The 16,318-nt window shown below is 38.1% G+C and overlaps 1 protein-coding gene across 2 annotated transcripts in view; it reads right to left on the bottom strand.

Annotated features, from left to right (window-relative positions):
- LOC122807099 (histamine H1 receptor-like) overlaps positions 1-12,752 on the bottom strand; it is a 435,794-nt gene extending 423,042 nt beyond the window's left edge. For both annotated transcript variants that reach the window (XM_044078049.1, XM_044078048.1), the window contains exon 1: positions 12,571-12,752. The gene's annotated coding sequence lies outside the window, so the exon portion shown is untranslated. The remainder of the gene's footprint in view (positions 1-12,570) is intronic.
- Positions 12,753-16,318: the final 3,566 nt, after the last annotated feature.

Below are 16,318 nucleotides of genomic sequence, written 5' to 3'. Positions count from 1 at the left end.
CACACACACACACACACACACACACACACACACACACACACACACACACACACACACACACACACACACACACACATATATATCACTCAACAGTATATAAAAATGCATACCATCTTGCAACTTGGTTGGCAGATGTAATAGGACACACAGTCATCAAATTTAATACAGCAGGGTACTAGTTAATTAAAAATATTTAGTAATAAAAGTTTAATTTATATTCCCTGTATTCATACATTTTTTTCCATCCATCTACAGCAAGTAGAACATATTCTTACTTCTTATTTTCAGACAGCCTCAGTACCAGTCATCTGATAGCAAATCAGACAATTGGAAATAGCCGTTCCTTGTTTATTCTAGCATCCAAAACAACTCCAGCAGAAGCAAATTTTCTATTGTCATAGAATGGCAGAAAGATGTGTAAAAACTGTAACAACCCAGTCAAGTAAGCTGACCTTTTTTCTCTTCTTTATTGAAATCAGATCTCAGCACATGTATATTATGCAGACACATGAATCCCAAGACAGGAAAGTTAGCTGCTTTATATTGATTAGAATTAAGGGGGAAAAGGCATTATAAACCATTTACGTATTCATGATCCATTATTGTTATATGAGCAGTAAAACGGATTTATCATTGTCCTTTCTCTCGATTTACCCCATTTGTAACTAATCATCCTTTCTTCACATACTACGAGTTTATATGTCCTTTAGTTTGACCTGCAATTTTACCCAGTTTACCACCCTTCACTAAAGCTGTCTTATTTGTCGACTAACTTTTTGTGTAAAACTCTTTTGTTAAAAGTATGTTAAACAGACAAAAATCTGCTGCCCTTATATGGTGCATTAATTGGCTTATCCAGTCAAACAGGTTTGATTGCACTGGCCGTTCAGAAGGAACATAATGTTGTCTTGGGTCTAGGGATGACTGGTTTCAAGATATGATCAAAGTCTCTCCTTCATTACTGATTAAATGATTTTTATCAGCAAATAAAGACAAATGGCTAAACCAGTCATTTTCACCTTCTTTCTTCCATAAGCATCTTCTAGATTTTAGGGACAGCATTCTCATCCCGTGAAGTGTAAAACTGTTTTTAAGTGCTAATACAAAATGTACCCACAGTTAACCAATTAATCTAGGGCAAACTTCATCACACCCAAATCCAGTTTGGGCTTTTGCTTTTCAGAGTACTTTTCTTTCATTTTTTTCTGACATAATAAGTATTGCTGTCTACTTCTTTCTGTACATATCAACACTTACTAAATGTTACAGGTGTCTAACAGTCTGTATAGAGTGTTAAGGCTGTATAGTTCCTGTGATACAGGGTATAATTCCCTCAGCTACCATTTGCCTACTGGTTGAACTTATGTAAGCCACTTAAACTAGACAGTGCTCTTGGGTCATCTCTGAAAAGGATAAGTGTATCTAGTAGGCCTAACTTTTTAACAAAGTAATATTATTGTAATATTATAACAATCGTTGTTGATTATTCAAAGCATGGAATACAAGACATCCAGCACATGAGCTAAAAATGCATACAGCAAGCCTGCGGACAAGTCAAAGACCAGGAATTCCAGGGTTGTATATATGATATCCTACTGTGTACAATGCAAAGGACAGATGCAGATGAGCAAGTCACCATGAATACCACTGCTGAATGAATTGTGAGGGTTGAACAACTCAACAACTCAGTATGAATAACACTGTTAATAGAGTTATGAGAATTTGACTGTATTGCTACAGCTGTATTCTGTAATGAACTTCCAAAGATCTGTCAAGCAGTCATACATCTCGATGAAATCAGAAACTCAAATATGAATGTCAATGGAATACCATCTTTACTCCTTGGTCTAACTCTTGACTGCTGTGCGTCCCTGGCTCCGGTGTCCATAACATGTCTGTCCAACCTGCTTGTACCGTACTAGAGTTGAGAAATTGCCCTGTCTGTTGACAAACAACCTTATTCCAACATAAAAACTGCTGTCTCTTCCCTAAGCTAAGGAATTGAACCAATTCTCTCCCTGAGCATCAGTCCCTCATGGAAAAAGAAAGTATGTGTTTTAAAACTACTGTCAGTATAAATAATATTGTTTAAATACTCTAGGTTTTAATGTACACTCCCTAGCTAGGATGGCCAGTAGCCAAAACCTTTCTCTTCCCCAATTTGCTTCCCTTCCCTTCTTGTACCCTCTGTATATAACTGAAATCCTTCCCTCCTTTTATTCTTAGACCTGCTACCTCCCATGAGAAGCTATTGTTGCTATACAGCTTTTGCCCACTAGATGGCACTCTTTTCTTAGATCTCTCCTACTGTCTTAAAATACAACTCTCAGGCATCCAGTTTTCATAACTTGTTTGAATTGCATTCCCACTCTGTCCTTCTAGTTTTACTCTACATCCCTTTAACTACCCTGCCTACTAGCCCTACTAACAAGGCTCTTACCTCCTACCTATCCCCACCTAAACTTACCTTAGCAATCAGCTCTCCACTGATTGTTCTCCTGGGGTTCACTCCTTCAGTGGCTCTACCCGCTCCTTTCGCCCTGTGGGCTCACTCCACTCCCCTTCCATGCCCCCAATTCCCACCCACCCCCATCACTTCTACATTTATACACCCTAACACACAACCCCATCCATACAACCAATCACATGCTCCAACCCCTTAAAGCACTATAATCTACTTCCCACTAGTCATTAACTTAGTAAACTATCTATACTTATCCCTGTACAGTAACCTAGATATAATACTTCTACAATGCCTCCCACAACTACTCTATCATACCTAAAGCCCTTACTCTTATTCTCACTCCTACCTATTCTAGCTATACCTTACCTACTTACTTTCTATGAACACCTTAACTGCCTAGGATTTCACTACCCCATAAAGCAAACCTCCACACCAATGCTTATAATCACTCATAGCCATAAAAGCACCCTGTCCACCAAAGTATTTATCAGCTAAATTTCATAGACTCACTCACATCAGATATTACAGCCCAAGAGCTAGGAAATCCCAGAACATAATATGTAAACTTTTAAAACTCACTCTGAGAATACAAGTCCACTCCCTAATAGATGGTGATATACATCCAAACCCCGGCCCAAATTCTACCACAACCACAGAACCTTACACCCCAACTCCTTCTAACACACACTTGCTTACCAGACCCCCCCCAACTCTCTCCTGATAGCTCATCTCAATATTTGGAGCATAAACAATAAAGTTGCCAACCTACATGCCCTCATGGATGTACATTCATTTGACACCCCTGTCTCACTGAAACATGGCTCAAGCCATCAGTACAAGACAATGTGGTTATTCCTCCCAATTATAATATCTTGAGACTTGACCGGAATACTAAGAAGGGTGGAGGAGTAGCTATTCTATATAAATCTGGATTTCAGGTGACCTCTATAGACTCTAAACCTCCACTAACTAGTAATGCAGAAATTCTTATTTCCAAGATTCAACTCAACAAATGTAAATCCATATATATCATTTGTATCTACCTTCCCCCAGGCAATAACACCAGCTCCTTAGAGGCTATCCTAGGTTGGCTTCCCACCACATACTCACAAGAAACCATAGTACTCGGTGACGTTAATATAAACTGGAGGTGCTGTACATATGAACAGCCTTCTATTCATATAAACCTATATGGTTTTACTCAAGCCATTACATCCCCCAATAAACTTAATAACAGTGAAAGCACCCTAGATTGGATTCTCACAAATAGTCATCACCAAACTTGCAATTCCCTCTGGGAAGATATAAGCGACCACTCACTCACCTTCTTAATCAGGTATAAGAGTGACATCAAAACCCAACCATTTATAAGACAATAAGGACTAACACAAATTTTAACCCCGACAGCTTTCAAAAAGAACTTAAGGCTTGTGAATGGTCACCCCTGAAACACCTACCATTAGAAGATGCATTTAAATACTTTAATTCTAAATTCTTAGCCACTCTAGACTGCCATGCTCCAACATGCTCAATTAGAACTAGGACTAAACCAGCCCCATGGCTCTTCAAAGCTACCAAACAAAAAATCCTCAAAAGAAACAAACTCTGGGCCAACTGGTGTACAACTAAAAGCCCTACAGATCAATTAAAGTTCAGACAGCTAAGAAATGAAACAAAAAAGCCATATTGTCAGACAAAAGAAACTTTTACTGTCAGCTCCAACAAACCCACCAAAATAAACCTCAAAAATTCTGGTCAGGCATCAATAAACTCTTACACCCAGGTTGTTCGTTGAAGGTTGTGTATCAGGGCTAAGTGGATTTTTACGTGCCGAGTTACCAGCCTTGATGCACAACCTTCAATGTAGGCACGCCCATTTACGCATGCCTCCACACAGAAGACGCTCTAGCTGAGAATCGAACGGGACAACGTCTTGCTGTGAGGCAACAATGCTACCGCGTGGGTATTATCCCCCTGCATAAAGGTGGTAATTCCAACAAATTATCTAAATACAGACTTATAACCATATTATCCCCATTGGCAAAAACCATTGAGAAAGGCATTCATAAGCAACTATTAAACTACTTACTAGAAAACAACTTACTAGCTACCTGCCAGCATGGCTTCAGACCATTTCATAACACCACCTCTGCCTCTTATCCTTCACCGACTGCATTAATAAAAATAGCAATAATGACACTCTATCCTCAGCCCTCTTTAATGATCTGTCGAAAGCCTTTGACATGGTTAGCCACCAGTTACTCAAAAACATACTTAAAAACATGTCACTGGATGCACTTGCTATACAGTGGTTCCAATCCTACTTAAATAACAGGCAACAGGCTGTACTATGGGAGAATAACTTATCTTCCCACCTCCCAATTGCCATTGGTGTCCCTCAAGGCTCCATATTGGGTCCTCTCATATTCTCTATTTTTATAAATGACCTACATTCTGTAATACCTCAAGCTACCTGTATCCAACATGCAGATGATTCCACGTTAATATGCTCAGCCACTTCTCCATCAGAACTTCAGTCCCTAACCCAAAACGTGTTTAATACAGTAAAGAAATGACTTCTCTACACAGATGTCTCATCTTGAACCCAAAAAAAAAACAAAACTGCTACTATTCACTCCCACCCGCAGGGCCTCCCCACTTAACTTTACTGTTACATCTAACAATGGTACTATTATATCTCCTGATCCTACCACAAAATTACTTGGGGTACTAATTGATAATAACCGTACCTTTGGGCCCCATATTAACAAGACTATAAAAACAGTGAACAAAGAATTAGGTTCCCTCTACAGGATCAAACCCTTTTTGACTCCTCTAGCCAGGACCACTATTGCCCGTACCCACTTAATATCTACCCTACTATATGCCTCCCCTATTTATACTAAACTATGTAAAAGCAATTTGAACAAGCTGGCTATCTCCTAATCAAGGATTTTTTGCAGGGGGGGGGTGCCCCAGAGCCGCCCCAACTGTGCCCCCCTCCGTGCAGCCCGCCCCCTCGGCCCGCAGATTTTTGCAGGGGTGCAAAAAACCCAGAGCCCACAATGCCCCCCCCCCCTGCAGCCCCCCCCCCCCTTCCCATGCAGTCCCATTAAAACTTAAACTGCCTAGTTCAGAACATAAAAACCATAATCACCACCCAAACTACTATCATTATACCACACCACCACATAGTGGACATGCACAATTGTCATCCTGAAGAAGTCATAAAAATCTGAAAAAAAAAAAAAGAGAAAACACTATAGAAGAGGAGGTATCAAACATATAGCTCAGTGTTTCATCTACAAAATGTAGTAACCCATTGCCTAGAAGAATACATTGCCTATGTTATTAAAATAAAAATGGTGCATTGGTATTGCAACAGGGAATCTGTGAAAAAGAAAAAAAAAGAGGTTCATAGTAGGCAGCAAACAAAAACATTAATATTAAAAATACAATTCAACAAAAGCAATTGTTTAAAAAAGTTTTCTAAAATGACTTTTTGGTTCCATACCAGTAACATATTGATGGAAAAAAAAAAAACTTTATTCCAGTTGTTTTGAGGGTTATCTCTAATGCTATTTATATCTTTTGAAAATGGTTCCTAAAAAATCAAACAAGAAATCCTTTGTTCTTTTATTTGTTGGCCACTTCTGGATCATGTAAAGTAAGTTTATATAAATGCATCTCTATCAGTAATAACAAAACACTGCTGCATTAGTCAATAACTTAGAACTAGTGCTGGTTAATATAACTTTTTAAGTTTGTCTATCTCTTCTAAAACTTTAATCATCTGTGTGATTAGCAGAGAGTCTAATCACTAGACCTTAGCCACGATTCAGTCAGTTTAAAAAAAAAAAATACCTGGACAGTGAGCGAATCAGGGAAAATACTGGATACTGGACACACAATAAAATACATACACTGAAATACAACACACACACTCGTCAATGTAATGTTCCTCTCCTCAAGTGCGCGCCTCCGCCAAGCTGGAAGCCATGATTCAGCTGAAAATTATTCGTTAGCAGCTTAAGAAAATCAGGGGGTGCAAGTGCGCCCCTGCACCCTACCTCATGGGCGCCCTTGCCTACAATAATATTGCCAGATTTGCAACTGGATCAACCTGTAGAACCCATCATTGTAACCCTTAATCAACTAGTATGGTTAGAGTTATCAAATCTAATACTATTGAACCAATTAATAGTTGCCACAATATCCTGTATCAACCAACAAATACACCAATACTCACTAACCTTATCTCCCCCTACAATAATCTCAAGACCCTACGCTCATCAGATAAACTACTGGTACAAACAGGTAAAACCAACAATTTGGCTGGAGACTCTTTGTTCTCTAATACAGTGAGTAAAACCTGGAACTCCCTCCCCAATGTTCTTACCTCCCTATCCTCAATAACCCTATTTAAAAGCAAACTGAAACCATACCTTAAATCACATTGGTTATGCCCCTGTGTTAACCCTAACTAACTACCTCACTTGTCCTTAGATACTAATCCTCATACCTGTATAAGCTAGTTACTTTTCTATTAACAATAACATGTGTGTGACTTTACAGTTTAATAGTGTTATTTTAGATATTTTTGTATGACTGTCCATAGCTGTTATGTGCTAGGATTTTTTCTTTTTTATAAGCAAAAATGCAATGAAATGTAATGAATGGCAAAACTGTGTAATGTACCTGCTTTTTGTAAATACTACTCTGATTTGTGGAGCTTTTCTCCCCGGGCCTCCACAGAAAATGGACATATATCCAGTTGGACCAGCCCGGTCAACAAATGTAAAATAAATAAATAAATAAATAAATAAATAAAATACTAGAGGTCAAGCACATAAAGTAAAAGGCATATTCCAAGCATACGCAGGGTCATCTTTACATAGTTTCACAAAGATTGATAGTACTCGCTCTCTCTGTATCTCTTTACCTTTCTGTATATAGCCACAATATATGCAACAATAGCACAGTAACTTGTTGTCTTTTCTAATAGAGCACATCAGATTCTAGCTGGACCATAAGAGTCCAATAGGGTCAAACACTAAGTCCAAGATCACAATGGCATATATATATATATATATATATATATATATATATATATATATATATATATATATAAATATAAAATAAGCCATGTGATCACAATGGCATGTATATAATAAGCCACGTGATCACAATGGCATGTATACAATAAGCCATATGCAGATGAAATGTCCTTTGAACTTTATGGCCTACATCTGTGTGCCAGCCATCTCTGCTTCATAGGCAGCTGTGCATGTCTTTCTTCCTAGAACTTTATATTTTAGCAATTTATCAGACAAACATACTCATGCACTCACACGCAAGCATACAAACACAAACACATGTAGTCTGATGCCCATTTGTGTGTGTGTATGTGTGCGTGTGTGCATGTGCACGTGTGTGCATGTATGTGTGTGTGCGTGTGTGAGTGTGGGCATGTGTGTGTGAGCGCGTAAGAAAATGCAATATATTTAAACTACTGAGTCATGGAACTATTGCATTCAAATATTTACTATGTCAACCAAGCTCTCAGCTGTATTCATTTTTGAAATCATAATGGCAACTTTATTAATCTTTCTTTCTTATAGCAAAAATGATAAAAAAATTGCAGTAGCTTTTGGCTGCATTAGGAATGTTATATTACAGTCTTTCATTACTACCAGCTGACTAGAACGTTTTGTAAAAATACTGAGAACTCTTCTCAGCCATAACCTTTTCTGGTGTACCATGCCTAGCAAAGACAGATTTCAGTATATTACAAGCCATAAACTTCTAAAAATGGAAAAACCCAAATTTTATAATGCTGTTTACTACTTTTGTTTGTACAATATAGGAAATTTCTTCAGAAAAAAATACAGTCACTTTAAATAGTAGCTATACACCTAATAGTAAATATCTTCCCTCATCAGACCCATTATTGAGTACAATGCACCAATTGGAATGTACCTGGCTAGACATCTCCAGCAGCTGGAGAGACCACAAAGTTACCTAACCAAGATGATTACTGGCCTCAAACAGTTGCCCTATGCAGCACGATTAAAAAAGCTAAGACTGTTCTCTGTTGCATACCGCTTTCTCAGAGGCGATCGCTGTCTAACGTACAGAGTCATGTCCAACCCAGAATTGTTGAACATGCTCCATCTTAGCAAAACCAAATCTACTCAAGCTACACGCTCTAGGGATATAAACCTCAACACAACAATGAATAGAACATGCTGGAGGGATAGATTCCCTTTGCAGAGACTTCCCTTACTATGGAACAGGGCCCCTCACTATCACTCTTCAAGAGGAACCTTGATGAGTGGATGGGTAACAGAAAGTTCACACCGGGGCTCACACCAACAGCACTACTAGATAGGGGCCAAGGGTACTAGCTGCTGGTACAAGGGTCTAGGGAACTACTAAAGGGGCAGTTAATACCGCACAATGTGGCTGGGCTAACATATGCCTTCGGGCAGATAGCCCAGTACCAACCTATGAACCTATAACATTAAACTTGTGAAACAATTAAATACACACTATTTAAAATATATTAAGTAATCAATAGTGAAAATCAAGAAACAAACTACAGAACATACTGTAATATTTTGAGTAATGGCATTATAAGCAGATAGCAAAAAGTATATTCCACATTTTAAAACTGTTTTTCTGGTCATTTTTTTTTGTTGCAGCCTGCTAAGGTATGTCCATCTGTGTCTGTGCATATAAAACAGGAGGAACTTTTAATTAATTTATTCTGTATATAACCATATACCTTCCAAACAAGCACATTTGAACAGTCTGGTTCTGCTTTTTTCAAGGAAATATTTATGTTACGATTTTCTGGATGATGGAATTATCTTACACTCTGCAGTAGGCACAAGCGACAGTAAAGTAAGTCAAGTACGATAACAGCATAGTGTGTGTCTTATATTCACAGAGGTAATCTGAAGCTTCAACGCTGGGATTTATATGTAAAACAAAATAGCTTCAGATCTGACTTTGCATCTAGTATTTGTTTTTACTGTTATTTCTGAAGCAAACACAAGCTCCCTCTTTTGGGTAATACTCTTTTAATTTCAGCTTAAACAGATCCAATGTATTTTATTTCCTGACCTTTCTAGGTAGGGGAGTTGCATATAGCATAGTTTTGTGAAAGCCCTTTCTGCAATGCAGGTTTTAAACCAGGGACTAGTAAAGTGAAAGTCAAAGTCAAAGTAAACTTTATTGTCAGAAATCACACAAGTGCAAAACCTGATTGAAATTCCGTGCCTCTGGACTCAATGTGCAGACAACATATAGACTATTTTCACAGACATTTACACATATAACACCTACCTATTACATCACGGACACGCATGTAGACAGAATAGTACTGCACATAATTAGAAACACATTTTAACACTTTTCACGGTGAACAATTACTTGCATGAGACTTTAGTATTGCACAGGTACTTGGTTAAGACATTGCATTGATACTTGCATAGAAACAGACATTTGAGTATTGCACTGTGAACAGTATTGCAGTATAGAAGCACTATTGACTCATTCGGGTCATCTCTGAGTGCATTACTTTGCTGCCTGCGAAGCAATTTATTTTTTAATGACGAGTAGGTGTTTCCCAAGTTTGATTATCTTGAACAACTGTTCCCGGGGCGGAAATGTAGCTTTGATATTTATTGTCAGCCAGTGGAAATGTTTCATAAGGACACAGAGATTGGTGTAGTTACTAACTAGAAGGACAAATCTGCACATATGATTAGCTGCTGTCTATATTTTATGTGTATTTGCACTTGAATAAAAAAAAAAAATGTTAAAGTGATGCCATATTCAGTTTTGTGTAGGAGGACATTTCTTCTGGAGGACTGATGGACTGAGGAAGAGAGAGCAGATGTGAAAGTTAAAGCACAGTTTTAGTTGGGTCAGTATTTTACTGGCAACATTGTCTTTATGTTGCACAAAAGTTAGTGTAGGGTCTACGGTAATTCCCAGATATTTTTGCTCTGTTATCTGAGATTAGGTATAGGCTTTGTTGTCCTTTACAAATGACAGCAATGTTCCAAGTAGCTTCTGGGGTATGTCAAATACCATAAAATAGGTCAGAGCTGAATTAGTCAATAGTCTATATTTGTAGGTCTGGATACACAGGTCTGTTAAACTGGTTTGCAGCTTTTGACATTACTTTAGCTTGCAAATAGAAATGATTGACATCCCATTACAAATGCCTCGCCCATTTTGGTCCTACCAAACATAAACAAGGAAATGGAAGCATTTACAAAAAAAATGATAGCTGCCTGGCTGACAACCATAGATTTGTGGCAGGAACTCATTAGTCTGTATAATACATGTGTACTAGCACTACCACCATATTTGTGCTATATAAGCAACTTCATGCTATTTATAATTCCAGTCTGAAATCAGATTATAACATTCTCTACTACATAGTTTGTCTTATAAAGTAGAGAAAGTTTTGTTGTACTTTGTGAGGTGCAGCTAATAATCAGATTTTTTTCCTTGTGGCCACACTGTTGTAATTTCAGGCAATAGAAACATCAGTCAAGAAACACTGGTAGCACATTATATATATATATATATATATATATATATATATATATATATATATATATATATATATATATGTGTGTGTGTGTGTGTGTGTAGAGACACACACACGCACCCGCGCATACATATATATGTGTGTGTGTGTGTGTGTGTGTGTGTGTGTGTGCGTGTGTGTGTGTGTGTGTGTGTGTGTGTGTGTGTGTGTGTAGACACACACACACACGCTGCATATATATGTGTGTGTGTGTGTGTGTGTGTGTGTGTGTGTGTGTGTGTGTGTGTGTGTAGAGACACACACACACGCTGCATATATATGTGTGTGTGTGTGTGTGTGTGTGTGTGTGTGTGTGTGTGTGTGTGTGTGTGTGTGTATAGAGACACACACACGCACGCGCGCGTACATATATATGTGTGTGTGTGTGTGTGTGTGTGTGTGTGTGTGTGTATAGAGACACACACACGCACGCGCGCGTACATATATATGTGTGTGTGTGTGTGTGTGTGTGTGTGTGTGTGTGTGTGTGTGTGTGTGTATAGAGACACACACATGCCGCTGCATATATATGTGTGTGTGTGTGTGTGTGTGTGTGTGTGTGTGTGTGTGTGTGTGAGACACACACACACGCACGCCTGCATATATGTGTGTGTGTGTGTGTGTGTGTGTGTGTGTGTGTGTGTGTGTGTGTGTGTGTGTGTGTTGCAGAAACTGCTTAAAGCTTCTGAATACTTTATAAATGCATAAAGTACGGCAATCAAACAGCCGAGCCAGACTTATTAGTGCCTTATTGTTTTTTTGAGAAAATATTAGATTTCAGTGTCAGACTAAGCCTGCCAATATGCAAAATAAGTCCATGAAATGGCAGACGATTAGTTAAACATGCTATGACTGCTGCAATGAGAGAAGATTAATAGCAAATGATCTTTGAACATTTATGAGGACATAACATACCAACACAGATAAAAAAAAAGAAAAACGTATTTAGAATCACCATAAATTTTGATATATATTATTACTGCAGTTATAAACTGTTAACAGGTGAAAACCTTCACAACTTCTGAAATGTGGATATGTGTAAGTTATTTTTCCCTTTATTAAGTCATTGCAAAAAAAAAAAAAAAAAAAAAAACAGTTCATAACATCTGCAGTACAAGCAATAAATTAGTACATGAGCTGGAACACGTACAACTTAACATTCTTTTCAAACTTCCTTTAAATCAATTAAATGCACTCTTTTTTTTTTAATGTTCGCACTCATTTCACTCCATATCAATGCTTCTGTGAATTCATTTGTTTTAACATTTGGTTTGCATAACAATTAGTACATTTCAGTAAAGAATCTCAAAAATACCTCCACAGTGGAGAACAATAGTACTAATTAATATATAAAATGTATACTGGCAAACAAATAAACATGCAAATGTGTAGCTGCTCTAACGCATAATCATAAATGTAAGTCAGATTCATTTGTAGCTGACTGATGGAAATGTACAATCTCTACATCATCAGAATTTATATCAGTCTGAAATCTTACCGTACATGTAGATGTTATCAGACAGATGAGTGTTGTTATACTCTGCAGAAAGTTCTGATTCCTCCTTGATTTCCTTAACTCCGAGACCCGTGTGAATGCAGAAACCTCTTGCTTTTCACTAAGAGAAGTGACCTGCTGCTCATTTCAAACGTTGTTGCTCTGCCACGTGCTGGCGACTTCTGCACTGCACCCACAAAACAAGTAATACATCTATGGCATGCTTCTGCATGCATTACATTCTTAAACAGACAGCTCTTCAAAAGATAGTTATTTTTATTTTTTATAACGGAAGATTTGGAAACATTCACTTTAAAAGAAGACATCTTAGAAACATTTAGTAAAGCTGTTGCATTAAAAACATTGCAAAGAGGTACATGAGAATGTGCTGTACATTTTATACTATAAACTTAAAGCGCATACTTTCATGTCATTTTCCTTTTATTATTCAATGTTGCCTTTCTATTTGTTTGCTTACGGGCACATACTCATCAGAAACAAAATTTTTACTGAATGCTAGTTCTATTGAATTTCTAGTAGTAATCTGTTGCTCTCACCATATGAACTGTCACGATTTGCAATTATTTCTAACATATAGTGAACTTATATATTTTCACACATACACACATGCAGACTCACCAATATGGAAAATAAAGCACTGTAATCTCACAGTTGTCATTTACCTGCTGGAGTGCCTGCTCTGTGAAGCTTGCATCTCTTCCATGTGTCAGCATTGATTTTCACTGGGTGCTCCTTTACTCACCCACATCACAATGCCATGCTATCAGGTTTTTTGATGATTGTCTAACCTGTATGCAGACACCTTTGCGTGTGTGTGTGTGTGTGTGTGTGTGTGTGTGTGTGTGTGTGTGTGTGTGTGTGTCTGTGTGTGTATGTGCATGTGCATAATTATGATATTAACTTCCTCAAAGCTGGGGGAAAAAAATTAAAGTCACTCTGTCTAATTTGTCTTTGATTTAGAGACATGCAAAAGAGTCTTTAATAAGCTTTTGCTCAATGGTTGCCCTTCATGACTTTGGTTCATTTAGTACTACTAGAACTTACCAGCAAAGATTAGTAGTGCTACAGTGATATTTGGTTTACTATGGTATATTCGAAGGGGCTGGGTCGAACAGTTGCAACATTGAAAAATAATGTTGCATTTCAAAACAGCAGAAAACCGGAATGTCAAAAATAGGAAACACGAAAATGTGTATTCGACATTTTCAACATTCCCACATTCCACCAGTGTTACTCTTTACCTCTACTATTTAGCAGGGGGGCTATGCCCCCCTGCACCCACCCATGTGGGGGGCTGCGCCACCCACACTCCCTGCATATTAAATATACCAACACCGAGATTACACTACAGTGAGGAAATGGCCCACTTCCCTGATCCTCACTGAAGCATGACCTCCCTCCACAGTCTCGAAACATTGATTGCTGGAAGATCGAGTGCACCATGCAACTCGACTGAACGTGATCGACCACTTTTGGTTCGGTTTCCTGTCCCTTGGAAACCATGATTTCGTACATCGGCTGTTCGACTTACTGCAGTTTGTGTAAGTCATGGTAAACCGTGATATTTTATTCTCTGAATTCTGCCCACAGTTTGACACATTATATAATTATAAAGTTTGGTGCTTGATGAGCACAGAAACTTATTAGAATTGTAATTTTGTTGTAAAATCCTGATGAGGAAGTATAAGATTATTTTATTGTTTCATCAGGGAGAGCATATTTTTTGGATATCAGAGCTAATTATATGTCACTGAGGTTAATAACACTTTATGCATCAACAGTTATGAAAAAAATATCAGAGTTATTTGAAGAGCTGAAAATAAATGTAACTTTGAATATGAAAATAATTAATACTGGAGATTTTAATTGTAATCTCATGAAGGAAACAGGAAAGCTGATGCAAAATATTTCAATGTGTAGAGTGTGTACAATATGGTTGTTTATAGTTAGGAGGTCCCCGTGGATTTACCTATCACATTAGTGCATCTAAGAAAAAAAACTGATTATATACTAGGCTGGATTCCATAAAGTTCGCGGTAGCTGTTTTCTGACAGTGCAGCATGCTGAGGGAAGACTTCAGTGCACTTGCTACAAATGCAATTCCAGAAGAAATACTGAAGGCAAACGGAGTACTTAAGTGTTTAGCATAGAATAATTAGGGATTCTGAGCACACTGGTCTGACTCCAAAACACATTGTGTGCACACAATATAACTCAAATGTAACAAACAGCTACAACAACTCTGTTTCTGAAACCCTTGTTTGATACTTTGGGGACCCCAAGGAATTCAAGTGAATAATATGGATTATGGTGAAATCCATAGCAAAACGTCAAAAAAATCATATCAAAATGCAACTTGCTGTTAACATACTGCAACAGGCTGCAATGATGCAAGCCTTTAAAGAGGCTGTGGCTGTGCATCCAAGAAGGTAGCCAGCTAGAGTCAGAGCAAGGCTGCAACTAAATCAGTTGTCGGACCAGCAAATAATTGACAGATACCATCTAGACAGACAACTGTTGTAGACTGTCTGCAATGTGTGCCCCACACATGTCTGTGCAGACCCTGTGAGGAAATCCCATATTCCTTGAAACCAAAATTTGTCACAGTCTGGGTGTACTTGCATTTGGGGGGATGCTGTGGGAATATCACAGACAGCTGTCAGTCGTATTCTCGCTAAATTCTTGGAAGAAATGTGTAGAAAGGTGGATGACTACATATACTATCCATCTACCACTATGGAATGGAGAGATGTAATGTTCCAGTTCTATAACACTGCAAACTTCACACATGTATTTAGTGCAATAGATTGCACACACAAGCCCATCAAGAGGGTCTATATTATAGTATTGAAGTTTTTAAACTTCAAATGCTATACTATTGACCCATTTTTGTTGAAAACTCAAAATAGAGAAGCCACAGAACTTCATGTGGGAATGGATTGGGGTAAGATGAGTGTGCGATAGTTAGGGATATTAGGGTTAGGGAGCGGATAAGGTGAGTGTGTGGTAGTTAGGGACTTTAAGGTTAGGGAGTGGGTAGGGTGAGTGTGAGGTAGTTTGGGACTTTAGGGTTAGGGAGTGGGTAGGGTGAGTGTGCGGTAGTTTGGGACTTTAGGGTTAGGGTTGGGTTAAAGTGAGTGGATAGGTAGTAGTATAGGTTTAGAATTATGGTTTTGTTAAGTGTATGTGTGTGGTTTATTTATTTTGGTGTGCTTGTGTTGTGTGTTTGTGTTTTGGAACAGTGAATTTTTTCCCTGGGACAAAATTCGCTGTTCTGTATGTTCGATATTTTGTGGTTTAGATATTTTAGGTACGATGAAATAGCATTTGCTATTTAAATTGTATGATAGGGTAATACAAATGCTATCAAGACACCAGTATATCATGAAGCAAACAGACACATAAACAGACAGGGAAGCCTTCCATCAATTACTAAGTTGTGTGTGCAGTAGGTGGCAACATAACAAACATCATGGCAACACACCCTTGAAGTGTCCATGATGCTGACATTTGGAGGGAAAGTGGATTTAGGGTTGCATTTTATCAAGGTTAAATACCCAAGGGACTGCTACTGGGTAAGTACAGGAACATAGTTAGGATGCAATTTAAGGATACCCCTCTCAGCAATTTCCATTATGATCAAAAGTGTTTTTATTACCCACAACAGGTGACTGTAGTTATTCACTTAAGCTGTGGGTAATGACTCCATACCATGAACCATCTAACCCTG

This window comes from Protopterus annectens, chromosome 7.part0 (genome assembly GCF_019279795.1).
Source record: "Protopterus annectens isolate FY-2018-M chromosome 7.part0, PAN1.0, whole genome shotgun sequence".
Taxonomy (NCBI): Eukaryota; Metazoa; Chordata; order Ceratodontiformes; family Protopteridae; genus Protopterus; species Protopterus annectens.
Note: the sequence above shows the minus strand (reverse complement) of the source record. Positions and strands in the feature narration are given on the sequence as shown.